At 37.4% G+C, this 27,498-nt stretch overlaps 1 protein-coding gene across 1 annotated transcript in view; it reads left to right on the forward strand.

Moving 5' to 3' along the window:
- LOC131437688 (cadherin-99C) overlaps positions 1–27,498 on the forward strand; it is a 471,448-nt gene that overhangs the window by 62,716 nt on the left and 381,234 nt on the right. The window contains exon 2 of the mRNA XM_058607195.1: positions 26,548–27,393. The gene's annotated coding sequence lies outside the window, so the exon portion shown is untranslated. The remainder of the gene's footprint in view (positions 1–26,547; positions 27,394–27,498) is intronic.

Here is a 27,498-nt window from a genome sequence, read left to right on the forward strand (position 1 = left end):
ACTGATGACAAAAAACCGAAAACCGGAACAAGAATCATCATAATTGAATTGAAAACTGAAAATAGTAACCTGAAAATATAATTTAAAAACAGAAAACTGGAAACAAAACACTAAAACTGGAATTCTAGAAACGGAAAATTTGAAACCAAAAACTCAAAACTGAAACTTGCAAACTGTAAACTGAAAATTTAGTTTAAAACTGGAAACAGAACATTTATAACTGGAACCTGAAAATTAAAAACCTAATAAAGAAAACAGAAAAGTCTAAACCGAAAACTAAAACAGAAAATTGAAAACTAAAAATGGTGAAATATAAACTGAAAACTCAACTGCAAACTGTAACCTTCAAATAAAAAATAAAAAAATAATAAGTATAAACAAAAACCTAAAATCTAAACCCTCAAGACTTAAAACTTAATTTTAAAAACTAAAATCTTAAATCGAAAAACTTAAAACTAATTCCTAAAAACAAAAAACTAAAAACGGAAATCTAGAAACTAAACCCAAAAACTAATAACTGAAAAGAAAATCAGAAATGGAAAAGAAATGGAAGCAGAAACAAATTGGAAACTGTGTATTAAAACAAAGGTAGCTGTAATTTGTAAATTCGAAACTGAGAACACCAAAAGCTAGAAACAAAAACGAAAAAACTTGAAAATCAAATTATAAATTGCAATCTGTTATAAGAAACTGAAAATTTTGAGGTCAAAATGTATAACTGAAAATTTGAAACTGAAAACTGAAAACTGAGTGCGATAAACGAAAAAATGAAAACCGAAAACTGGAAATGTAAGCTGTAAAAGGTAAACAGGAATGACAAATCCGAAACATAAAATCTGTACACTGAAAACTTTATATTGTGAACTGAGAAAAATCCTGATGACTAAAAACAGAAAACTGAAAACTAAAAATTGAATACTAATAACGGACAATTTAAAACCGAAAACTCGAAACTGAAAATAGTAAAGTGTGAACTAAATATTGAAAACTCAAAGCTGAAACATGCAAACCGTAAACTGAAAATATGGTTTGAAACTGGAAACCTAACGTTTATAACTGGAATCTGAAATTTGAAAACGGAGAAGTTTGAATCGAAAATTGAAAACAATAAATTGAAATCTTTAAATCGTGAAGTGAAAACTTAAAACTATCAACTGCAAACAGTCCTCCTTAAAATCAAAAATAAAAACTAAGAACTAAAACCAAAAACCAAAAATCTAAAAGCCAGACTTAAAACTCAATTTCAAAACTAAAATCTTAAAACGAAGAACTTAAAAACCAAAAACTATACACTAAAAATAACTAGTAACTAAACACTGTAAACTAAATATTACTAACAAAAACTCAAACTGAACTAAAAAATTAGAAACTTAACTATAATAAAACATTAAAAACTGCAATTGAAAACTAATAATTAAAAACTAAAAATAAAAAAACTAAACTCTAAGGTCAGTTTTTGCTGTGCCTATCACAAGGCTTAGGGTGACGAAATGGTAGCGCGTATGCTCGGAATGTATAAGAACGCAGGTTCGAGTCCTGTCTCTGAGCGTATCTTTTTCCAAAAAATCATCTTCTCTGTGAGTTTTTTATTCATTTGGCTTCTCCAATATATGTTTTCACTCAGTCATTGCAAAAACTGAACTTAGTTGTATGGCGACTTTACGTCAAACCAAGCAAAGCAAAACCTCGCTATTACATTCCTGTAGTGGAATTTGACCTTCTGTTTCAACAGACTTCGCAGCCGATTCAGAGTGCTCAGAACCATTGCATGGCTGGTGCTACGATTCTACTGAAACTACGAATCCTTCCAGGTGGGGGCTCGAACATAGGACAACTGCTTTGTAAGACCAGTGCTCTATGCATTGAACCGCCAATCCGGGACGTCAAACTAACTAAAATTAATAAATCGTTGAAATCTAAGAACTAAAAACTGAAAACTAAAATCCAATGTCTTGAACCAAAAACTAAAAACTAAAAGCTGAAAAATTAAAACTAAAGCTCAAAACTAAAACCTGAAAACCTGAAAACCTGGAAACCTAAAAACCTAAAAACCTAAAAACCTAAAAACCTAAAAACCTAAAAACCTAAAAACCCTAAAAACCCTAAAAACCTAAAAAACCTAAAAACCTAAAAACCTAAAAACCTAAAAACCTAAAAACCTAAAAACCTAAAAACCTAAAAACCTAAAAACCTAAAAACCTAAAAACCTAAAAACTTAAAAACCTAAAAACCTAAAAACCTAAAAACCTAAAAACCTAAAAACCTAAAAACATAAAAACCTAAAAACCCAAAAACCTAAAAACCTAAAAACCTAAAAACCTAGAAACCTAGAAACCTAGAAACCTAAAAACCTAAAAACCTAAAGACCTAAAATTCTAAAAACCTAAAAACCTAATAACCTAGAAACCTAGAAACCTAAAAACCTTAAAACCTAAAAGCCTCAAAACCTTAAACTTTAAAAACTAAAAGACTAAAAAACTAAAAAACTGAAAAATTAAAAAGCTAACAAACTACAAAACTAAAAAATTAAAAACCTAAATATTTAAAAACAGAAAAAAATAGAAACTCAAAACCTAAAAACCTACAAACCTAACGACCAAAATCCCAAAACACCTAAAAACGAAAAACAAAACCTAAAATTTAAATACAAAACACCAAAAAAACACAAAATCAAATAAACAAAAAAAAACCTTAAACTTTAAAAACTAAAAGACTAAAAAACTAAAAAACTGAAAAATTAAAAAGCTAACAAACTACAAAACTAAAAAACTAAAAACCTAAATATCTAGAAACAGAAAAAATAGAAACTCAAAACCTAAAAACCTACAAACCTAACGACCAAAATCCCAAAACACCTAAAAACGAAAAACAAAACCTAAAGTTTAAATACAAAACACCAAAAAAACACAAAATCAAATAAACAAAAAAGAACTAAAATAACATAAAAACACAAAAACAATATAACAAAAAAATAATAAAAAAAATACAAACTAAACATAAGTAAAAAAAAACTAAAAATTGAATTAAAAAAACATAAAAATGAAAAACCAAAAAATATTTAAAAAACATCAAAACAAAAAAAAAAGAGAGAACTAAATAACAAAAAAACGAAAAACTAAAAATTCAAAACTCAAAACTCAAATCTTAAAATTCAAAACTCAAAACTATAATTAAAACCAGAAGTTAAAATCTTGAAACTGAAAAGTGGAAGTTTAAAACTGAATACTAGAAACTAAAAACTGAATACTAAAAGTAAATACTTAAAATTATGTATTATTATCTAAACTAAAATTGTGAATGAAAATTGAAATTAAATGCATCTCACAAGGCACTTTTTAGTAATAATTTAATTCCTCGATTACACCACCAACACCTTCTGTCCAAACTTTTCCATTCCCACCGTGGTGTCAGCGTCGCCAGGTCCTGGTACACCGATTTCCGGGCAGCGCTCGAGAGTCTTCCTTGGCGTAGGTTTCGTCGTCGATCAGGATGCATCCGTCTTTGTTCTGTAGAATCCGGTTATACAGTTCCGCGCTCTTGTTTTGGCCTGAACTTGCTGTACCAGGGACTTTTTCGGCACCGTTTTCAGGGAACTTTGATCCGTTGAATCATCCCGATGCTGGTGTTGAACTGCTTGGCCAAATCCCGCGTCGACGCCGATGGGTTTTTCCTGATGTAATCAACCACTTTTAAGTCCCGGCCAGTCTGGCTGGGACCCGTTTTCCTACCGGATCGGGGCAAATCCTTCATGGAAAGGGTCTTACCGAACTTCTCGATAATATTTTTGACACTGGTGTGGTGCACTTTCACCCGTTTTGACCGGTAACTCGAATAAATCGAATTTGAAACCGCGTAACTTTGGAAATCCACGTAAAATTTAATAAAACATTGTTTCATGCCAAATGTGATGAAAAAGTCCAAATCTGTTATAATCTAAAAAAATCAAAAAATTTGTCTTTGGGGCTTTTAAAAATTGGGAGATTTCCTAAATAATAAATATTTTTTTGATGACAAATGTCGTAGAAATTCATGAAACGTCCAGATCTGTTATAATCTTGAAAATAATTTTTTTTTAATTCGACGGGAAAATCTTGAAATTTTGAAATCGATTTTTTATGCCAAATGTCTTAGAAATGCATGAAAAGTCGAGATCTGGTGTAATAAAAAAAATTGAAAAAAATCGAAAACTTTCTAAATGTCAGAGAGTTGACTTAAAAAAACGTAAAAAAAAACTCGACGTAAAAAAAAACCGCGTAGTTTCGGAAATCCGCGTAAAAAAGTCGCGTAAAAAATCCACATAAAAAAGACCTCAGTATAATCTCGGAACGGGTTTTATGAGCAGATAGAGGAAAATGATAGGTATTTCCATTTGCAAAATTGTAAGGGTTTTAAAGGAACATCAACAAACCGGAAGTCGCCATCTTGGATTTAGAATCGAAATAAAACATAATTTTCCGGCAACTTTTAGTCATATCAGGTTCAGGATATACAGCTACCGAATATTGTCATAGCATATATGTTCATGTCTGGAAAAAACTTCTTTTGCGGAGTAAGTAAAAATGGATTTTTGGGTGTATTTTCACAGTGCAATTCGTAAGGAGCGCCAAGGCGCTTTCGTCAAACTTATTTCGAAGAATTAGAAATCATTGATTTACAAATTTCTTATTTTTGGATGTTGTGAGCTATTGGTATGAAATATGATGAGGTTTTATGCCTGCTGGAGAAGCTTAGTCTTGGCATTACATTCCTTTTGTGGAATTTGACCTTCTGTTTCAACAGACTACGCAGCCGATTCTTAGCGTACAGAATCATTGCATAGCTAGTACTATGATCCTACTGACACTATGAATCCTTCCAGGTTGGGACTCGAACATATGACGACTGGCTTGTAAGACCAGCGCCGTATGCAATGAACCGCAAACCCGGGCCTGTTGGAGGACAAGAGGTAATAATAAAGGGGACAGGTATAGCGCGTTTGATAAGTCGATGCCTTTCACGCAACCCGCCTAGGGTCAGAAAGTTTTTCTAGCCCGAAGAGGCGAATGATCTTAAGGTTAAACCCTTTATAATCGAAATAGAAAAAAATGGTAATAATACACTCCAATGGATTCAATGCCGCTGTCAAAACTTTATCAATAAATGTATCAAATTTTCACCGAAAGTAATTTTGTCAAAAGCCGAAAGTTATTGCGCTGAATTAGTGTTTGGGTAAAAAGAAAAGGACGACTTCACCGACTCACGCACTGATCCAAAAAGCACACGAAGGTTAGCGAAGTTTAAATATTATTTTTAGAGTTTCTTGCAAGCAACAAAAAGGGTTTTCACCTTTGTCAGAATGCCCCATTCTATCAATCGGATCGCAGAACTCAAAAAAAGTCCTAATACTGTACAACTCCGGCAAAACCGAAGCATTGTTTATCCGCTCACTTACGAACACGCAACCCACATAAAAGAACATTGGCCGGGCCTCCGCTTGGCAGTTGTTTCCTTTCATCATACCACTTGCTTATCACTGTGCTCTCTAGAGACCGAGTAGCGTACCGAGTTTATGTGTGCACATTGGGAGTCCGTAGTTCGGACCGCATAAACCACAGACCTCCTCGATTTGGTTTCCTCGATGAGTACACAAACTGTTGAAACTCTCGGCAAACAAAAGCTCACTCGAAAGCTCTTAGGGATAACCGCTGCTGCTGGTAGTGTTAAGTCAACAATTGAGGCTCGCTGGAAATACAAAATGCGGGCAACCCCTGGGCAGTTTGTTTTTTTCTTATTTATACTTCCATTACCCCTCCGCACCGCGGTCCTGCCCTCTCATGGTGATCAAACCATCGTATCGGAAGGCATAGCATAGATTCGTTCAGTGCCCGACGAACAATCCAATTTCAACTATTACTCTTCGATTCGCGCAGATCTTGACGTGAAGATTTCCCCGTGAACGAAATCTTCACTGCGATCTCACGTGAACCGATCCTCTTTTTATTATTACCTCCTAACGGTCAATCCGTCGGTTGCGCCAACTAGCCCTTTCCAATGACCGGCCAGCCGCCGATCAATGGACGATGGATCCAGCGTAGCATCATTATCACAAGTGTCTATTGTGTGTTCAGCTGATTAGTTCGAATCTTATAATAATATTGTCTTTCGTATGTTTCCCCACACGAATCCTCTCACAGTCTCACGGAACTGAGATGACTCAGCCAGGCTCCGTACCGCGGGCCCTAGTCAAGGGCTTACCGGTACGATAGGATGATGATGGCGATGATGATGTTTCACGTGGTTTAATTGTTTTTTTTTCCTGAGACGAGTTCATTAGATTCCGTTCGATTTGTGTTCTTGTGATAGAGAATCGCCATTCCGAGCTGCCGAGTTTCGCAGCAATAGAGCTACCGAGGTGATGAAAATCTCACGCTGCAATCAACTGCAGGAGATTGGAAATGATTGATAACTGTGGGAAGCGGAAACGACTGACACGGGACATTGTTTTGAAGGCGCTAGCTCGATCTATCAAGTCACAGTTATTTAGGCTGTCACTTATTAGTCACCATTTAATGATATAAGGAGTGTATCGATAAGTAGTTAGCAACATTCAAACAATTATTACATTCAAATGGCTTAATTTTTTGCAGCGTGTTTTGCGGTAACATGTTTGTTTACATGTCAATAACAGCTGCGCATTCGATTGGTTTCGGTACGGTTTATCGTTTCAATGATGAGTCGAATTGATCCGGAAACGCGAAAGAAAATTCTGCACACTTGGTGCTCAGAAAGTGGTGTCACGTACAACGAAATTGCAAAACGGGTGAAAGTGCACCACACCAGGGTCAAAAATATTATCGAGAAGTTCAGTAAGACCCTTTCCATGAACGATTTGCCCCGATCCGGTAGGAAAACGGGTCCCAGCCAGCCCGGCCCGGACCTGAAAATGGTTGAGTACATCAGGAAAAACCCATCGGCGTCGACGCGGGATTTGGCCAAGCAGTTCAACACCTGCATCGGGATGATTCAACGGATCAAAGTTCCCTGAAAACGGTGCCGAAAAAGTCCCTGGTACAGCAAGTTCAGGCCAAAACAAGAGCGCGGAACTGTATAACCGGATTCTACAGAACAAAGACGGATGCATCCTGATCGACGACGAAACCTACGCCAAGGAAAGCTTTCGAGCGCTGCCCGGACCGCAATATTATACGAAATCGGTGTACCAGGACCTGGGCGACGCTGACACTACGGTGGCGATGGAAAAGTTTGGTCAGAAGGTGTTGGTCTGGCAAGCAATTTGTACCTGTGGTTTGCGGTCGTCGATTTTCTTCACGAAGGGCACAATTTATCGTAGTAACCCAAAATGTAACATAGAATTATTCATGTACATGTAATAATTGTTGATATGTATAACAAGCAAATGAACAATTCACGGAAATATAAAAAATGGGATTATAACTAAATATCCAAGTATCTCAAGAACAGCTACTTTTAGAAGAAAGTATATCATGAACAAATTTATTGCCTTTAACCTGTAGAATAATATTCTACTGTTTAAATGATTATCTGTCAACGAGAAATTGAAATTTCGAATATATCTGTAAATTGTTTTAGCTGTAACTTCTTCATTTTTCAAAAGGCACGGATGGGATAGCCATCAATTTGTAGGTTTTAATAAGAGCTTTAAATAAAAAGCATCAAAAAAATCGAAACCCTAATTTTTTTGGTTCATTTTGAAATTATAGAGACAAAAAATCAAATTTGTTTTTTCAGTGTATATATTTTTAGAGTGCCCTATTGATTCCCTACAACTTCTTCCTGGACGCCATTTTTGTACAATTAACGGCTTCCGAATTACAACGATTTGAAAAGGGCAATTTTTGTGAAATACAAAAATACATACGCCCTTTTTAAAAATCAGTCGTGAGTCGGATTGACCTCTCAATCGTTTCAAAACTTAAGGTTTGCCATACTGAAGCCATGTGTAAAGTTTCATCCAAATTGGAGAAGGTCGATTCTGATTTTGTCACTTTTTCGTCTACTCATTTCTGGAATTGCTCATATATCAGTTGTACTCATAATTTTCGTTTTTTTCCGATAGATGGCATTTTTCATTTTGAGTTGATATTGATAAAACATAGATGTCATTTCATTGATACTCGAAGCTGTGTTGAAGCTTTTACCGCGCGTCAAATATGTCGGCCTACTAGACAAATTCCGAACATGTGACGCAATGTAATGTTTTTTTTTTATTTTAAATCCAGAACATAAAGTGTAAAGGGCTTATGAGCGTTTACGGCGGTTGTTCTCGACCAGACCAGAAAATAGAGATAGAGAACGGTGGTTTTGCTCCACCACAAGTCCAAGGGCGCTCACGACACGCTGGAAAGTATACAGCGGGAAGTGCTTGACCATGCGGCTTACCCACCAGACCTGGCCCTATCGGACTACTATCCCTTTGGCTTGTTGGGCCCAGCACTTTTTGGGCAGCGCTATGTTTCTTGCGGAAATGGTAGTCAATTTTTCTGGCAAGGTGTCCACAAATTAACAGTTCGGCTGAAAAGTTCGTATCGTTTAATAGAAACACACATTTTTTTGCCAAAACTCGTTTTTATTATTCAACATAATTGCCATCAGAGGCGATACAGCGATTATAGCGATCTTCCAACTTTTCGATACCATTTTCGCAGCACGATTTGTCCTTTGCCTCAAAATAGGCCTCAGTATCAGCGATTACCTCTTCATTGCTTCTAAATTTTTTACCAGCGAGCATTCTCTTGAGGTCTGAGAACAGGAAAAAGTCACTGGGGGCCAAATCTGGAGAATACGGTGGATGAGGGAGCAATTCGAAGCCCAATTCGTTCAATTTCAGCATGGTTTTCATCGACTTGTGACACGGTGCATTGTCTTGACGAAACAAAACTTTTTTCTTCTTCAAATGAGGCCGTTTTATTTTGAATTTCGTCCTTCAAACGCTCTAATAACGCTATATAATAGTCACTGTTGATGGTTTTTCCCTTTTCAAGGTAGTCGATGAAAATTATACCATGCGAATCCCAAAATACAGACGCCATAACCTTACCGGCCGGTTGTTGAGTTTTTTCACGCTTTGGGTTCGGTTCATCGCGTGCAGTCCACTCAGCTGACTGTCGATTGGACTCCGGAGTGAAGTGATGGAGCCATGTTTCGTACATTGATATATATCGACGAAAAAATCGGTTTTATTTCGATATAACAGCTCCAAACACTGCTCAGAATCATCAATTCGTTGTTGTTTTTGATCGATTGTGAGCTCACGCGGCTCTCATTTTGCACAAAGCTTTCTCATATCCAAATATTCGTGAATAATATGTCCAACACGTTCCTTTGATATCTTTAGGGTGTCAGCTATCTCGATCAACTTCACTTTACGGTCATTGAAAATAATTTTTGGACGTCCACTACGTTCATCGTCTTCGGTGCTCATATGACCAGTACGAAATTTTGCAAACCACTTACGAATTGTTGCTTCGCCCGGTGCAGAGTCTGGATAACACTCATCAAGCCATTTTTTGGTATCGGTGGCACTTTTTTTCATCAAAAAGTAGTGTTTCATCAACACACGAAATTCCTTTTTTCCATTTTTTTCACAACAACAAAAGTAGCTTCACTCAAAATGCAATATCTCACAAACTAATAATCAAACAGCTGTCAAATTTATACACGTATCTTTTGAAGGTTGGTACTAATGGTATGGATTTAGTTCTAGTGGCGCCCTCTCATAAAAACGATACGAACTTTTCAGCCGATCTGTTAAAGTAGACATAAAGTATAAAGGGCCTATGGGCTTTCACGGCGGTTGTTCTGCGAAAAATCGACCAGAACATAGAGATAGAGAACGGTGGTTTTGTTCACCCACAAGTCGAAAGGCGCTCACGACACGCTGGAAAGTCTACAGCGGGAAGTGCTTGACCATACGGCTTACCCACCAGACCTGGCCCTATCCGACTACTATCCCTTTGGCTTGTTGAGCCAGGCACTTTTCGAGCAGCGCTATGTTTTTGCGGAAATGGTAGTCAATTTTTCTGGCAAGGTGTCCACAAACTAGCTATGGAAAATATTTCGAATGAGAAAAAACTGTAACGATTTCCTTGCAATTGAAAATACTTTGTAAAAACAAATAAAAATTTATTAGGAGTTCACCAGGGAGTAACAGTGCAAAGGCGAAATTGTTATATTTTATTTTTAATATTATTCAACAGACACAATTTTCGACATTTGACATTGAGCCGGGTTCGACATCAAATCAGAAACATTTTTTTACTAAAATTTCTTATCTTATTTATTATCTTATATATTTTTCGGCAGCTAATTCGTTATTTCACAAGCTTTTTTTTTCGGATAGACTAGATTGTTTCAACAACCATTGGTCAACCTGTAGGCCTTGGACCGACACGAAAAACGTTTTTCAAAACCTTTCTAACACACACTCACCCACCAACTGTCTCTGAATCTGATCAGGATCCTATTCATCAATCCGACTGGTTTGTTTGTTTGTTCCCACGTCTATACTATTTTTTTTCTTTGTGTAATTAGATAAACGACTGTAGACAAAATTTATCGATACAGATTAGTCTCGTAACTGTTCGGATTATGGAACGATGAGCAAATCAACCCCACTTTCAGTGTTTCACCAGTCGTACCGGCACTCCATTAATCAAGTCGTGATTCGAGATCAGGCCGCCCAGTCGCAGGGTGCCGTGAACTTTCCGTACTACTATTTGTTTTCCTATTGTCAAACCCATACCAACTTACGTAATCAACCCATGAAGGGTATCCCGTTTTCGGTTTCGAACCTGTTTCCTAAGTCTAAATAGAAAGCCTCCCAGATTGTGCCACACGTTGTGTCTGTGTCTGACACTTTGATAAATAGTTTCATTGTCGTCATTGCGAAAAAAAACAGAGACAAAAAAAAACTAACGGCGTGAGAGCTGCATTTCGACGACCACGCGTGCAAAACTGTTTTCGACTCCCCAGTGTTCTGTTCGGGTGAAGACTTGCCGCGCGCTTACGAGACAAGACAAGATGCATTCGGTGAAAGTTTTCTCCACTGCGCGTCTGAAGTCTGTTCGCAGCCGAGCAGCTCAGTCCATTCGGTTCGGATCGGATCGGATCCTGATGGGAATCCAGCTCGGTCCGACTAGAAGAGATTAGTCCCGCAACAAGCAAGTGCGGGGACCGACGAAAGCGGAAAGGGGGAAAAAATGTGATAATTGACACAACATTAATTATATCATTTTCGAATTTCTTCGTCAGCCTGTTTACGGGACCCCCCACTTCTACTCCTCCTCCTCCTCGCATGAGCCCATGTGAGTGAGTCTTTCGTGTATGCAAGCAGCGCAATCCAACCGCCGAAGGAGAAATAATTTGCCTCCACCGTGGCACCCCGCAAGTGGCTGCATGACATTCCTAGTTAGTGGCCGGATGATGGCCTGCCCTATGGGCCGGCATAGTTGGCACACGAGTATTTTATAGTCACCAAGAGTCCATAAACTTTGTCAACTCTGCAGTGACTGGGCACAGCGGGTTGAATATATGAATTAATGAGTCATAATCTACTGCCGTTTCAAAAGGGTAGGTAGCCTAAGAAAGTCGGCAACTAATCAAGAAATCCGGTTCCGAGTACGATGATAACAAACCAAATAGCAGCAGCACAATGAAAATTACAAAACAAAAACAAAAAAAAACGGTGAGTAGATTAGATTAGAGTTTTGCGGTTCAAGATTTGTCCGGGAATTCCGCCGGCACCACACAGTCCACCGTTCGTTCGGAGGCTTATCAGCAGAGGTGATAATTTTCACTTCTCTACAGCATCCTTCACCATCGCCGCCTTGTTGATGTTATGTATGGTGGCTGGAAAGTTAAAGACGAAAAAAAAAACAAACGCACTTTCTACTAACTCTTCAGCAAAGCAGATGGCATCCGAGCTTCGGCCACGGCTTCGGTGTAGGTTGAACAAGCTAGAAAACAAAATGCCCACCTTTCTGCCAATAAACTAAGGGAAAAGCTGTGCTGACAGCTTCGGAACATGCTGTGCTGGATGGAGATCAAACGTGTTTCCCCACACACGCAAACACATACACCAACACAGATGTCGTTTGTCCTGTGAACTGAACGAGATTAAATTGCGACGCATTCTAGCAATCGTCCGACAGAATCTAGTTCCGCGGAATTCGCTGCCACGTGGGTAAACGTCTTTTTATTTATTTTTTGTAGTATACTTCTTGTTTGTTTGTTTGATTTCTTCAAAGATTCAAATTTTGGTACTGCTTTCACAAATAGATGATTTTACACGATTTTTTTTCATTTATCGCTAGTTCGTTTGGGATGTCATTTTGTGAAACCTACACGCTCATTCAATGTTACTCTCAAGTGAGTAATTTGTACTCACTTTTGCTTATTTAGTTCAAATGTCAAAAAGTGAGTAATATTGATTTAGAAGAATGAGTAACTTCGACTCAGTTTCTAAATTGACAACAAGTTTTACTCACAGAGGTTTGAAAACGGTGTGTGAAAATTTATGTTCACTGAACTTTTCCCTTTGTCGGAGGCGGAACGGAGGAAGGTAGACGGATCCTTTCCAATGACCGATGAACAGGTAGCGGCTTCCTTCCTTCGTTGGATAGAAGTAAGTCAGTGTTTGTTTAAAGCAAAGACTTCCTTATTCGAATCCCTTATTCAATTCGAATGATATTGAGTAATGTTTACTAACTCGAGCTAATTTTACCATTTGTAGCACTGAGTAAATGTTACTCTGAAGTTGACAAATACCATATTTACTCAAAAGTGAGTAAACAAGCTTTACTCGCTATGGAGTAGTTCCACTTTTAACGAAAGCGAGTGAAATTGTACTCACTTTAGAGTAACGTTGAACGAGCGTGTAGTAGCTGCTGGAAAATAAAACACTTGACACTTGAAATAACCTCTCAAAATGAGCTTCATGCTTAGAAATAGTTACTCTAACTCTGGGTATTCCATGACTCAATTTCGAACGATAAATGAAAACATCAGAAATTAAGTAGTTGCCTCTAATCAGTGCGGTAAAATTTTGTTTTCAATCGAATATTTTTTGATGAAAATGAAACTTATGGTCGTTGACTGTCAGCATAACCTTCTCATTCATTTTACTTTGGTTGCCAAAGCTCCCAGAATTAATCGTCAATCGAACAACCGTGCCTAGTCACTTGAAGTTTTGCTTGCTCAGTTTGTTGTGCCAAGTAGTCTACCTGTTTCATTGTCTTCACTGTGGGTAGTGAGCAAGTGTGAATGAATAGGCAAAAAATTCACCTCGATGACCAAAACGGCCATTATGATAAGTAGAGGGTTGGCGGTTCTCAGTTGAGTTTTCAATTGTCATCAGCAAGCTGAAATCGATAATTTCGAATGTTTAAAATGTATTGAGATGTGTTCCGAAATATTAAAAATGAAAACTGAATGGAGGAACAATTGATTTATGTTTATTTTGTTATTGATATTTCATGACCGGTTTACCTTTCATCTATTTTCTAGAACCAATTCGAATGTTTACATAAACCTCATTTATAGGCCGCTCGTTCATTCAATTGTAAGAGATATTTTGTTACTTCAAGAGATAAACTGAGGGTGATTAAACTGAGCTTCGGGTGGAAAAAGAAACGAATGAAGGACGGGATGATGCCCATTCGGTGCAACTGCGAAAGGTGTGTGTTAGAATGTGAAATTTACTGCAGTAAGGAGTGTATCGAAAAGTAGTTAGCAACATTGATTATTGAATAAAAAAGCGAAAAAAACATATTTTGACATCAATTTTCGATATATTGTAGAAAAATTACATTTTTATGCATTTCACTGATTATATTGAAGAAAATCCTAGTTTCTGTGAAACGCTCGCACTTTGGACTTTCTTCGTTAAAATCTGCACAGTTACTTTTGTGACTTTCCTGGTGGCAGCTGTCCAGTTTTTTTTAACTCCTGCATGTTTTGGGACACTGTACCTTCCTTCCGAAAGTGCCGCTTGACAATTGCCCAATACCTTTCAATTGGCCGAAGATCCGGGCAGTTCGGTGTGTTGATGTCCTTTTCCACGAATTGTACATTATTTTTTGACAACCACTGTAGAACGGAGTTGGCGTAGTGGGCTGAAGCCAAATCCGGCCATAAGAGAGGAGGAGCCTTATGCTTTCTGTACAGTGACAGCATTCTCTTCTTCAAACATTCTTCCTCGTACACCTTGGCGTTAATTGTGCCCTTCGTGAAGAAAATCGACGACCGCAAACCACAGGTACAAATTGCTTGCCAGACCAACACCTTCTGCCCAAACTTTTCCATCGCCACCGTGGTGTTAGCGTCATCCAGGTGCTGGTACACCGATTTCGTATAATATTGCGGTCCGGGCAGCGCTCGGAAGCTTTCCTTGGCGTAGGTTTCGTCGTCGATCAGGATGCATCCGTCTTTATTCTGTAGAATACGGTTATACAGTTTTCGCGCTCTTGTTTTGTCCTGAACTTGCTGCACCAGGGACTTCTTCGGCACCTTCTGTTTCTTGTACGTTTTCAGTTCCGAACTTTGATCCGTTGAATCATCCCGATGCTGGTGTTGAACTGCTTGGCCAAATCCCGCGTCGAAGCCGATGGGTGTTTCCTGATGTACTCAACCACTTTTAAGTCCCGGCCGGGTTGGCTGGGACCCGTTTCCTTACCGGATCGGGGCAAATCCTTCATGGAAAGGGTCTTACCGAACTTGTCGATAATATTTTTGACACTGGTGTGATGCAATTTCACCCGTTTTGCAATTTCATTGTACGTGACGCCACTTTCTGAGCACCAAGTGTGCAGAATTTTCTTTCGCGTTTCCGGACCAATTCGACTCATCATTGAAACGATCAACCGTACCGAAATTAATCGATTGGGCAGCTGTTATTGACATGTAAACAAACATGTCACCGCAAAACACGCTGCAAAAAATAAGCCATTTCAGAGTAATAACTGTTTGAATGTTGCTAACTACTTATCGATACACTTCTTAGGCTCCCGTTTCTGCAATGACCTCAGCATTCGGCAAAAATTTCTTTCCCTGGAGAAACCTTTTCAGATTTGGAAATAGATTATAGTCGCTGGGGGCCGGGTCTGGAGAAAACGGGGGATGGTGGACAAATCCGTATCGCAAATTTTTCAAGGAAACTCGTCATTTTCCATAGCCTGATGAAACAAGAACTCGTCTGACACGAACAGCTGTTATTCAAATACTATGAAATTTGGTATTGGGCAATCTAGAGGCTTGTTCTCAACAAAATATAACATACACGGTTCGAAATTATTCACGTCTTTTCTGTGAGAGGACCGGGACTTTTTTATTCCATCTAGAAGGTGTCGTTGATTAGTTCAAACGAAATCTCAAACCATCCTGTTGATGAAATCCGCAGACTGGAATCGGAACACGGAATCAGTGTCTGGAAGCATTTCGTCCGCAATTGCTGGTAGTCTTAACCGCCCCGGCGTTGCGTCGAAGTCGCTGCTTTGAAATTGACCAGTATTTTTCGATTTGTCGAAATCAGTTAGTTTTGGGACAAAATCGATCTTGTTTACAGCATACCACTCCCGAACCAACTTGGTAGTGGTAGTGGCAGCTAGCCAAACCAGGCCAAAACATGATTTTGGCCGCAAGAACCCTTACGGATGAACGGTAATACATAATTTTTCTGGCATTTCTCGATGTAAACTTGGGATGTCATCGTCCAGGATGTGGAAATCAAAATCAGGGCCTTTGCCAAATCAGGACCAGGATCAAGACTTGTCGATAGGTACGAACTTGAAAGCGAGGTTAAGGTTAAGGTTCTGGACACATGGCTAAGTGAGAAGGGTATTACTATGCGAAAACTGGCAAAGCGGTTTGGAATTCATCATGCCAGAGGTAAAACCATTATTAATAAGTTTGGACAACACTATTCGTTGGATGAGCCACCAGATAACATAGAGGCAGAAAACCCGGTTCTTCCAACCCGAAACTGGACCATAAAGTGGTATCTCTAATCATGAAGAACAAATCAATTTCAATACGTGATTTGGCCAAAAAATCACCTGAAGACCTACGAGAAGCAGAAAATCTCGAAACAGTAGAAGAAGCGAGCAGCAACAAGGGCCCGGAAATTGCATGCGTTTTGATGGACGATGAGACTTATGTAAAGGGGGACTCAAAAACCCTTCCAGGTCCACAATACTTTACTGTCGTCGTTGGGGAGGATGTGAGCGATGCGGACAGGTCGATTCAAGTGGAGAAATTCGCCACTCTCAATTGGCTTGCGGAAAAGGGTATAAATTTCGTTGAAAAAAATATCAATCCACCAAATTGCCCTCAGCTTCGACCCATCGAACGTTACTGGGCAATCGTGAAGAGGGTCTTCAAGAAGACTGGTTAGGCAGCTGGGAACATGCAGGAGTTCAAAAAAATTTGGTCTCAAGCGTCCAAAAAATGCGATGCAACACTTGTCCGGAACTTGATGAAGAGCGTTCGATCAAAACTTCGAAAATTCGTGAAGGAATAAGTTAAATTTTATCCTCGTACAATAACGGATCAATTTTTAGTATGAATAAAATATCGTTTTTTATCATAATTTGAAAGAAAATTTTGTGGATAGCTTATTTTCGATACACTCCTTAAATTCGTTTAATTCTACTTGTATCTGTATTCCACTTCGGTTAATCTTCCCCATTAGCGGAACCAACGAGAATTAGTCGTCTGACGATGGTCCCTGTCACGAGTAGCACCTTCGAAATGACCAACCAAACAGAGAACGTCGCATCTAAGCGCTTCCCATTTGCCATTTTTCCGGCTTTCCCACACGGGCATAAACACATTAGCATTTCCCATTCCGGCCTTTTTGCACCGGTCGCAAAGTGCCGAGGTCAAAGCACAGCTGGCGATCTTGACAATTGATGTCCATTGAAGGCAAATTTTTCTTATCCCGGGCTATCGGTGAATCAGCTGCAAAAAGGTTAGGACAACGGAGGCGGCGATAGCCGGAACCAGCTTCGACTATTGAGAACCACTCAATCCATATAATAAATTCACAATTTATTGAAATGGTGTCCACCTTTTGGTTTCCTCTTTGTGGCATGGGCAGGGCAGGCTGGGGACTGTGGGAGAAGCCCACCGGCATCTGACTTTGTGCCGGCGCACGGACTGTAAGCGATAGCGCGCACTATTATTGCATTGACCTTTTTCCCGGTACGGCGAGGAGTGTGCCGAAATGCAGTTCCCGGACCGGACTGGACCGCGTGTATGGTTTCGAGGCACCCCGAAAGGGGTTTCACTTCTATGGCCACCGCACCGGCGGCGGCGATAACCAAATCGGATTTGGCATTGTACCGTGTGATTGTGTGCTCACGGAGAATGAAAGGAACCGGCGGCTTTGGGGCCGGTCCACGTCCCGAGCCTGACAACAAACACCTGTGCGAAGGTGGCATTTCCTGTTTTTTTTTGTTTTGTTTTGCCAGACGGACAACGAAATTGGTGGTCATTTGAGGGATTTTATTTCTGGTGCACGCGAGAACCGCTTCGCAAAAGGGTGCCGATGCAACCTGATACCTTTCCCTTCCGCCCGAAGGCGTAGGTGGAGTAAGTCTAATATCTGTAAAAGCATGGGTTTGGCCGGATCAGCACATGATTACCGGGCTAGTCGTTTGAAGCGATTACTTTTGTAAGCGTTGTAAGCACCCCTTCTGACATAGTGTTCAAGACACAGGGGGAAAAAAAGGGGCTGACAGGTTTCTTCGTGGTGAAATATCCGTAAAACTGTGGGGCAAGATTTACGAACATGATTTATGTACGAAAATTGCCTGCTACAAAGTGAAATCAATTTCCCAAACCACCCGTCGTCGTCGTCGTCGTCGTCGTCGTCAGTTGGTGCCACCAATGGGCTCCCACTGTGAGGAGCTCCGTTGATTTGCTTCCTAATCGTCGTTTGGCCCTCGGTTTGAGGTTGGTTACAAAACTAGCCGGCATACGCGGTAACCTCTCTTGAATTGGATATAAATCAAAGAATTCGCAAAAAAATAGGCACCGACACCGGAGTGATGAATGACTCCGGTAATTATTATGTGGGTTTGGCCATCAATTACAGGGGAGTTCAACCGCACTTCGACCGGAACGCAGGCGACAGTTTGCGACAGTTGTAATTAATTCCGAATCGACACCCTGCAACTACGGAAAATCGGCTGTGTGATAAGTTCTAGTGAGAGATTTTTTTTCTCTCTGAAGCTTACTGACAGCTCGCTATACCAGCCATCATCGCCATTGCTGTTGATCGATTGAAAAGGAAACTCACGCCCAACTACGATCATCGGGCATTGATTAGAGAGCCCCCGTTCGCTGAATCTTCCAAAGTGACACGTAGGTAAACCGCAAGAGATTTCGTTTTCCCTCTTTCGCCTTCCGAGCAGCCCTAGGGCCTGTGTCTAGGTTCTTAACCTGCCGACGACGGTGAGACGACAGTGCGCGTACAGTTGGAGCTCGGTTGGATCATCCTGGGCGTTCAATATATACTGTGGAACCCGCTTCCATCCTAGCCTAGCCTAGCCGGTGGGACGAACTGCTGGATGTACGTGTGGCTATAAAATTAACGAAAGAAACGAGGAAAAATTGGATTAAATTGCCGGTTTGCTCGAATGTTCCTTCTATCTTTTTTTTTGTTGTTATTATTATTTCGCTAGGTGATTTCTGTGCGGACGTGTCGGACGAAGATAGGTGAGTCTTCTTAACCGGCAGCCTGGCAGCCGAGACTCATGACGGCGATGAACGTGTTTATACAGTCATGTGATGACGGCTCGGAAGGGAGCAAAGTAACAGATGGCACTTGGCTGAAGGTTTACCGAGCAGAAGGTAACCGCTGACGGCAAGAAATATGACGGCAATATATAACCACTGTGTTGGGGTTTGCTCGGAAAAGAATGCACACAATCGGGGAATCTTTGCTTTATCGACGGTCGCCGTTGGTCTACTGTTGAAAACAAAGAAAAAAATGGCACTGTGCCAAACATTTCAGTAGAGACCCATGAACCCATTCAACCCATTCAACCGATTCAACGGGTTGGGAATCTAAACTTTCAGAGAATCAAATCAAAGCTATTATTGAACTTTTTCCATGTCCGTTTTATTAAATTTCAATACCACGGTAAAATTCACGAACCTTTTATGCGAATTTACGTACCGCATAAAAAACCGCATAACTCTGAAACTTCGCATAAAAAAACCGCATAACTCTGATAATTCACATAAAAAAGTCGCATAAAAAGAGACCGCATAAAAAAGACCTCAGTGTACTCATAAGATCTTGCACAACTTTTGGAGCACATTTTTTTTTCGGCTGGAAACCCCATTTTTCTTTCATATCTTTCTCCAATTTTACTTGGTTAGGATGTTTCATCTCAATTATCTTCTGTCATTTCAAAACAACTTTCGAGTAATGGTACGAGGCTAAATCCGGCCAGAAAAGCGTAGGATCATTGTGTGAGCTTAAAACTAGACGTTTTTGGAGCCATTTTTTCACGCATATCAGCCCGTTGATCGTCCCAAATGGAGTACACTGGGGTCTTTTTTACGCGGTTTTATGCGGGTTTTTACGCGGCATTTTTACGCGAATTTCCGAAGTTACGAGAATTTCCGAAGTTACGCGGATTTCTTGTTTTGTCTTAGAAATGCATGAAACTTCGAGATTTGGTGTTATCCCGAAATATTTTTTCAAGTCCACTCTGACACTTGAAAAATGTTTCATGCATTTCTAAGACATTCGGCATAAAAAATTTTTTCTTTAATTTTGAGGTTATTTTCCGCGGATTTCCGAAGTTACGCGTTTTCTTTACGCTAATTTTCGAAGTTACGCGGATTTCCGAAGTTTCGCGGCTTTTATTACGCGGTACGTATCCCCCGCGTAAAAAGAGACCTCAGTATACTCCGCTTCCGACGTAAACAAATTGCTTGTAAAAACCATGCATTTTTTGGCAAATCTGCTTATTAGCGTCTTCTGTGACATCAGCCGATTCAATGCATTTTGAACTTTGCTTTTTTTACGTCTTGCACGAAAGTTTTACTCAAATGCCATTGTTTTGACACATCTCTTACAGAATTTAATATTTTTTTACGTTTCGTTTTTGACTCATCAGTGCAGAGCAGTTCAAATTAAACTGCTTAATGCTAAACGCGGCAGTTCAATTTGAACACTTCTTATTTTGCAACGGAGTTCAATGTCTTTACTGACGTGCCGAACGAAAACGTGTTTTCAACTTTTTTTTCCTGGCCGATGCTGGTTTGGTCATTTAGGACTCACAGAATTGCTTGGGTTTCTTTTGAAAGCTTACACTACACGCTTGTGATCCTTTTCACTATCAGGAAATTCATTTTAAACACTTTTTCCCTTCCTATCAACAGTTCAGCGCTCGATGTATCGATCGAAAAGAACGAGATACCAATTGAGTCCATACACCCTTTAAAATGCTACAATTCCCCAACACAAACATTCCCAAGCGATGAAAATTTTAGATACCGAAATGCTTAAATGTTAAAGTGCTAACATGCTGAAAAGTGAGAAGTTATAAAAGGCTAACATGCTGAAATGCTACAATGCTAACGACATAAAACGCTAAATAAATGCTAACAAGACTAAAATACTATAACAGTGAAATGCTGAAGTACTCAAATTCTAAGAGAACTGAAATGCTAAAAAGATAATAAACCTATAATGCTCGAAAGATTAAAATACTACAACACTGAAAATCCAAGATGTAAAAATGCCAGTATGCTATATTGAATTGCCAAATCGTTAAAATTGTTTAAATCAGTAAAATCAAAAAATAAAATGATATAAAAAAATAAAATCTAGAAAAATGTTTAAATTATTAATGTCGTTAAAATTAGTGATATTGTAAAAATTGTTACAGCTGTTAATATCTTCAAACTCTTTTAAATGTTTAAAATCGTTAAAATGATTTAATTTGTTACTATCGGTAAAATCGTAAAAAAAATTTAAGGCCATCGTCCAAGTACCATGCGCGCGGGTGGTTTTAGGAAATTTATTTTTTCAAAAAAACCTTATACAGGCAACATGGATCACAATCGGAAACATTTATGGAAAACCTTTTCACGCTTTTCATGGAAAATCAACGAATTTCATATAACCGATTTCGTGGAAATTTTTGAAATTCGTGGATTTTCTATGAAAAGCGTGAAAAGGTTTTCCAAAAATGTGTCCGAATGTAATCTTTGTATCCATCATAAGGCTTATTTGAAAAAAAAAAATTATGTCATCGCATTATTTTTCCAGATAATTGTGAAAGATCACAAAAACACTCATTTTCCAGAGCTATTTTTGATAAGACTCGGAAAGTCCTCCGAATTTTCCAGCCATTTTCACCCTGTAGATAGATAAAAGTATTTCAAAGTTCTGTATGTTTTTGGTTTTGGCAATTTTTTCAAAATTTCCATCAAAAATTTCCTATAACCACCCGCGTGCATGGTACTTGGACGATGGCCTTAAAATCTTTTGAATCATTAAAATCGTTGAAATCGTTAAAAATTGCAATTCGTAAAAATCTTTAAAATCTTTGAATCGTAACAATTGATAAATTCTAAATTCAGAAATTTGAAATTTTTAAAATCGTTATAGCCACGTTATTTTTAAATTTTTTAAATCGTTACAAGCGTTGAAATCGATGAAATTGTTAAAGTCGTTAAAATTGTTAAAGTTGTTAAAATCTTTAAATTGTAAAAAAAAAATAAAGTCTTTAAAAATTGACGTTGAATTTAATTTTATTAATCATTAGAATTGATAATTTCGTAAACATTGTGAGTTAAAATGTTTAAAATCGTTAAAATTGTTAAAATATTTTTAATAGTCAAAATCGTTATAAATGATGATATCGTAAAAATTGTTAATTCTGTTGAAATCTTTTGAATGATTTAAATCTGTAGAATCATTTAAATGGTTGAAATCGTTGAAATTGTTGAAATGGTTGAAACTTTTTAAATCATTAAAATCGTTAAGATAAGTGAAATTTTTTAAATCATCAAAATCGTTAAAATTGATAAAAGTATTCAAATCGTTGAAATAGCTTACAAATTTCAAATGTTAAAATCGTTAAAATTGCTAAATTGTTAATATTGTTAAAATTTTTAAAATCATTAAGATGTTAAAATGCTCAATTCGTTGAAAAAAATTATATCTTAAATCGTTAAAATCATTGAAATTGTTAAAATCGTTAAAATTTTAAAATTGTTCAAATAGTTAAAATAGTTAAAGTTTTTAAAATCGTTTACATCATTATAATCTTTTATGTCATCCAAATCGTTAATTTTGTGAAAATCGTTAAAAATGTTGAAATGGTTTAAAATTTTCAAATCGCTCAATTCCTTAAAATAGATAAAATGTTTAAATTCATGAATTGCTTCAAAATCTTTAAATTAACATTGTTAAAATTATTAAAATTATTGAAATCGTTGAAATCTTTTTTTTTTGTTTCGATTATAGAGGATTTTAAACTTAAGGTCATTCGCCTCTTCGGACCAGAAAAACTTTCTGACCCTATGTGCGGGATTTGGAATCGAACCCAGGCGGGCTGCGTGAAAGGTATCGACTAACCCAGCACGCTATATCCGTCCCCGTTGAAATCTTTAAAATCATTGAAATTGTTAAAATAGTTAAAATTTAAAAATTGTTCAAATAGTTAAAAATTTTTAAAACCGGTTACATCATTAAAATCTTCTATGTCATCAAAATCGTTAATTTCGTAAAAATCGTAAAAATCGTTGAAATGGTTTAAAATTTTCAAAACGTTCAATTCCTCAAAATAGATAAAATGTTTAAATTCGTGAAATCCTTCAAATAGTTAAAATCGTTGACATTGTTAAAATCAATTATTATCTAAAAGGTTGAAATAGCTAAAAAATTCAAATCTTTTAAATCCTCAAAATCGTTAAAATAGTTAGTATCGTTAATGATGTGAAAATCTTTACACCTGTTAAAATGTTAAATTACTAAAATCGTCGAAATTGTTCAAATCTTAAAATCATTAAAACAGTTTAAATCCTTACAGTTTTTTAATTCTTTTACATTTTCAAATCTTTTAGATTGTTAAAATTATATATATTTTCAAAATTTTTAAAATCGGTAAAATTGTTGAATTTTTCAAAATTTTAAATCATCTGGAATAGTTGAAATCGTTCAAATTGTTAAAATCGTTAAAAATTGTTTAATTCGTAAAAATGTTAAAATGATCAAAAAATTTTATTTTTTTTCAAGTCGTTGATATAGATAAAAAATTTAAAATCGTTTAAATATCTGAAATCGTTCAAAATGTTATCGGTAATATATTCAAATCGTTGAAATGTCTAAAAAAAATCTTTTGAATCGTTAAAATCGTGAAAATCCTTGTTAGAGTTGCTAAATTCGTTAAAATCGTTTGAATCGTTAAGATGTTAAAATGCAAAAATCGTTGAAATCGTTAACGTGAATTTTTTTTTAAAAACGTTAACATATAAATTTTTTTTAAATAGTTGAAATTGGTCAAATCGTTGGAGTATTCAAAATGGTTATAAAATTTTCAATCAAATAGTTAAAATCGATTTAATTATTCAAATCGTTGAAATAGCTAAAAACCGTTAAAATCTTAAAAAAGGGCTAAAAATCGTTACTATTGTTATAATTTTTAAGATGTTGAATTGCTAAAATCATAAAAATTTAAAAAATCGTTGAAATTGTTAAAATTATTCAAATGATTGAAGTTGAAAATTTATACCGTCTTTGAAAAACGTTGAATTTAGTTTTAACTTCTTAAAATCGTTAAAAATGATAATATCGTCCAAATTGCAAGAATTGTTAATATCTTTAGAATCATTTAAATAGTTAAAATCGTTAGAATTGTTAAAATCTTCAAAATGCTTTAAAATTTTATAATCGTTAAAAATAATAAAATTGTGGAAATAGTGGAAATGGCTAAAATAGTTAAAACATTAAAGTTGTTAAAATCGCTAAGTCGTTGAAATGTTACAAAGTTAAAATGTTCAAATCGTTTAAATCAGTAAAGTCGGTTAAATATGAAAAATTATTTAATTTTGGTTAAATCGATGAATTTGTTTATTAAGGTTTTAACCTTCAAGTCATTAGCCTCTCAGGGTCAGAAAAACTTTCCGATCCTATAAATGTTAAAATATTACTACGCCAAAATACTAGAGTGCATAAACAATGAAAAGCTAAAATGATAATAGTCGGAATGCTTAGGAGGCTAAAAACTACAATCCGAAGGGAACTAAAAAGGTGGAAATACAGAAATGCTAAAAGTACTGAAGTACTAAAATAAAATGCCACAACTTTAAAATGATTATTTGCTAAAATGCATCAATACTAAAATATTTAACTGACAAAATGCTTAACTGACAAAATTATGAAAAGCTTACATGCGAAACTGACGAAGTGTTGAAATGTCAAAATGATAAGAAGGCTAAAACGCTAGGACGGTCAAAATGCTGGAAAAGCATAAAAACTAGAATGACGATAAAAGTATCAAAATACTTAATCGCCAAAATTTAGAAATGTGGAAATACTCAAATACTAAAATGTTACAATTTTGAAACGAAAAACTTTAAATTCTAAATGACAAAATGATGAAAAGTTAAAAGTCGGATCTGGATAAAATTGCAATAGCAGATTGAGATTGGTTCAGCGGTGTTCAAAAAAATCAGACCTAGGACAATAAAACCTTCCATTTCAATCAAGGGCAATTTTTTCAATCTTGTGCAAACTTTTCGCCGTCAAACCGGGACCGGAAATTGGATCTTGATCAGTGGTATCTCGTGACAAAATTTACGGGTTGTGCACTGCTTATGTGGTATGAAATCATATGTTCGTTGTTCGTTGTAAGTGAAAATTAAAGATTGAGGAATTGTGTTTTTCAATACAATGAAATAATGTATACTTTTGGATGGAAAGTTTTTATTAAACTTATTTCGTATCATCGATGCAATAGTAAACTTCACTAATAAAATCGAGCAAATTTCACTAATAAAACCGCTTCGACGTTACAACTGAGACAGCAATTTGTTTTCAACTGCCATAAGCATTAGCCACTGAAGCCCCCCTCTGAAGGTGTGCATACAAGTTCTCACAGAGCCAAACGTGACAGAGAAAACAACAAATCTTAGAGCTGAGCTGAGTAATTCCTTCTTTTCTTAAATCTGTGCAGTAACTCTTGAACTATTTGAAATTTTAAGTTGGATGTATATGACATGAGTGTAAATACACGCAATTTCGGTTCACAAGACAAAGTTCTCGAGTTCAAAATGCTACGTTTTGGCTACGGCATAGCGATATGAAGAGATCGTTTTGCTCTCATTGACCATCAAACGTAAGGGGGCTTAGGGTGAATTTGTGCATATTATGCTGTGAAGTTAACATTCGGTACCTAAATTCTAAAAATCTACAAAATAATTGTTTAACAAATTACATAATACAATTTGGCTTATTGTGCAGTGCACGAAGTGCACATGAGGACGAGACGCCACTGATCTTGATGATATTTAATAGCGGGCTAAAGGACCATTTCCAATTTAATAAACTTAGCAAATATCGGTTCAGCGGTGTTCAAGAAAGTCGAGTGCCTTTTCCGTTCTTATGCATATTTTACCCCTTTAATCAGCAACCGGAAGTCGGATCTGGTTAAAATTTAATAACAAAATGTATGACCAGTAATAATCACGATGATCGGTCCAGTGGCTTTTGGGAAAGTGAATTACACCTTTTTATGCACATTTTACTCGGCTATTTCAGAACCGGAAGTCGGATCCTAATAAAATTTGATAATAGACTACAGGACAATGAGATATTTTAGTTGAATTCGAATTTTATGTAAATTAGAACAGCGGTTTCTGGGAACTAGAAATTCGTGTGTACCCTTTTAAATTTCATCACACATTTTACCCCATCACTTCAATGGCCCCAAATTCAATGGCCGAGATTATAAGAACGTTTATTGAAATTTATTAAAAATCTTGGGCGGTCTATGAGAAAAATAAGTACACTTTTTTCATTTTCTTCGCACATTTTATCCCATTACTCCGGAACCGGAGGTCGGATCCGGATAAAATTCTAACGCAAAATGAGACAATGAGTGCTTCGATTTGTATCTAATTTATTAGAAATCGGTGGTTATCCAAACAATAGTAATAGGTTGCTATGCAATGGTTCAAGTTGAACTGCCATTAGGCTCGAACAATCTAATTAGAGCTGATAGGCTCTAAATGTTTTGCTATTTTAATTAACGTTAGGCTCTGAATGAAGAATAGCGCGAATATCCGGTTTATCTAAACTGGTCACGATTTTGGTTGTGAAAGTTATCTATTCCAATGAAAAAAAGATGATCAGGTACGTTTGACGCCCAGTTCCGTGATTCGCCTGCGTCATTCCACGGCTGTGGTCAACCGGGAAAAATCATACACCATATTAATTCAACACCCAAAATGTTCAAAGAATGAAAATTAACCTTTTTCTCTTTATCTCCCATCTCGTTTCAGATCTACCTCTATCCGCTGCGCATCGCATCGCGAATCGTGCTCCGCTAATCGTCCGGAATGTGTGAAAATGAAAGTACATAATTCCATCGGCCTGGGTGTGTGCAGTCGGGTTTGAAAATTTTAGCTTCAATAGCCCGACCTCCGAGGAGTGTGAATTGAATTCTCGCACTCTCCTCTATTTTGTGTCGATAATTTTTTTGGCTTTTGGGAGGCGGTCGGTTTAACGAAGTGCAAAAATTGAATTCTCAGGCTTCGCGGAGTGTGACCGGCGTTTTTCTTATTTTTGTTTTTGATTTTTTTTTCTCTTTGAGTAAGTGTGCGTGTGTGCATGTGATTGTGGATTGTGTTTTCCTCCTGTAACATAAATGTGTTGTTTCGATTAGTGAGAGCTCTAACGACGAGTCGCAACCGATTCCGTTGATTGATGATAATTGACCCCGGGCAGCTGGGCTAGGTTGGGCTGTAGTGCGGTGCAGCAGAATAACGTGCGGAAAAGCCAGAAAGGCAGATAAAGTGGTGGCGCGCGCGGTGATAAGTTTGCGCGATATGAAATTATGTACCATCTGAGACTAGGGTTTGAGGCATGATGAGGCGAAAATCTAGCGTTAGATTCTAGTTGAAGTTGAAGTGATTGTACGGGGATTCTTCGGGACTGGATCCCTGTCCGGTGCCGTGTGTGAGGCGGAGTTTACTGTTACCCGGCGCAGAAGTGTAGAAAAATGGTGCACGGTTCGTAGAATTGTTAGTACATCTGATTGAGCAATCGTCGATAGATCATTTGTTTTGCTGAGCTACAGCCGATCAAAGAGATAAAAAGAACAGCGAAAGCGACGACGACAACGAAAGGTGAGTATTTTAGCCTTTGGAGTGATTTCTGAGTAAAAATCTGTAAATGCTGAATACAAACTGATGTAACTGATCACTTGTCTGCGCTTTGCCAGTCAGGAACTC

The sequence above is a fragment of the Malaya genurostris genome, chromosome 1, assembly GCF_030247185.1.
Source record: "Malaya genurostris strain Urasoe2022 chromosome 1, Malgen_1.1, whole genome shotgun sequence".
Taxonomy (NCBI): domain Eukaryota; kingdom Metazoa; phylum Arthropoda; class Insecta; order Diptera; family Culicidae; genus Malaya; species Malaya genurostris.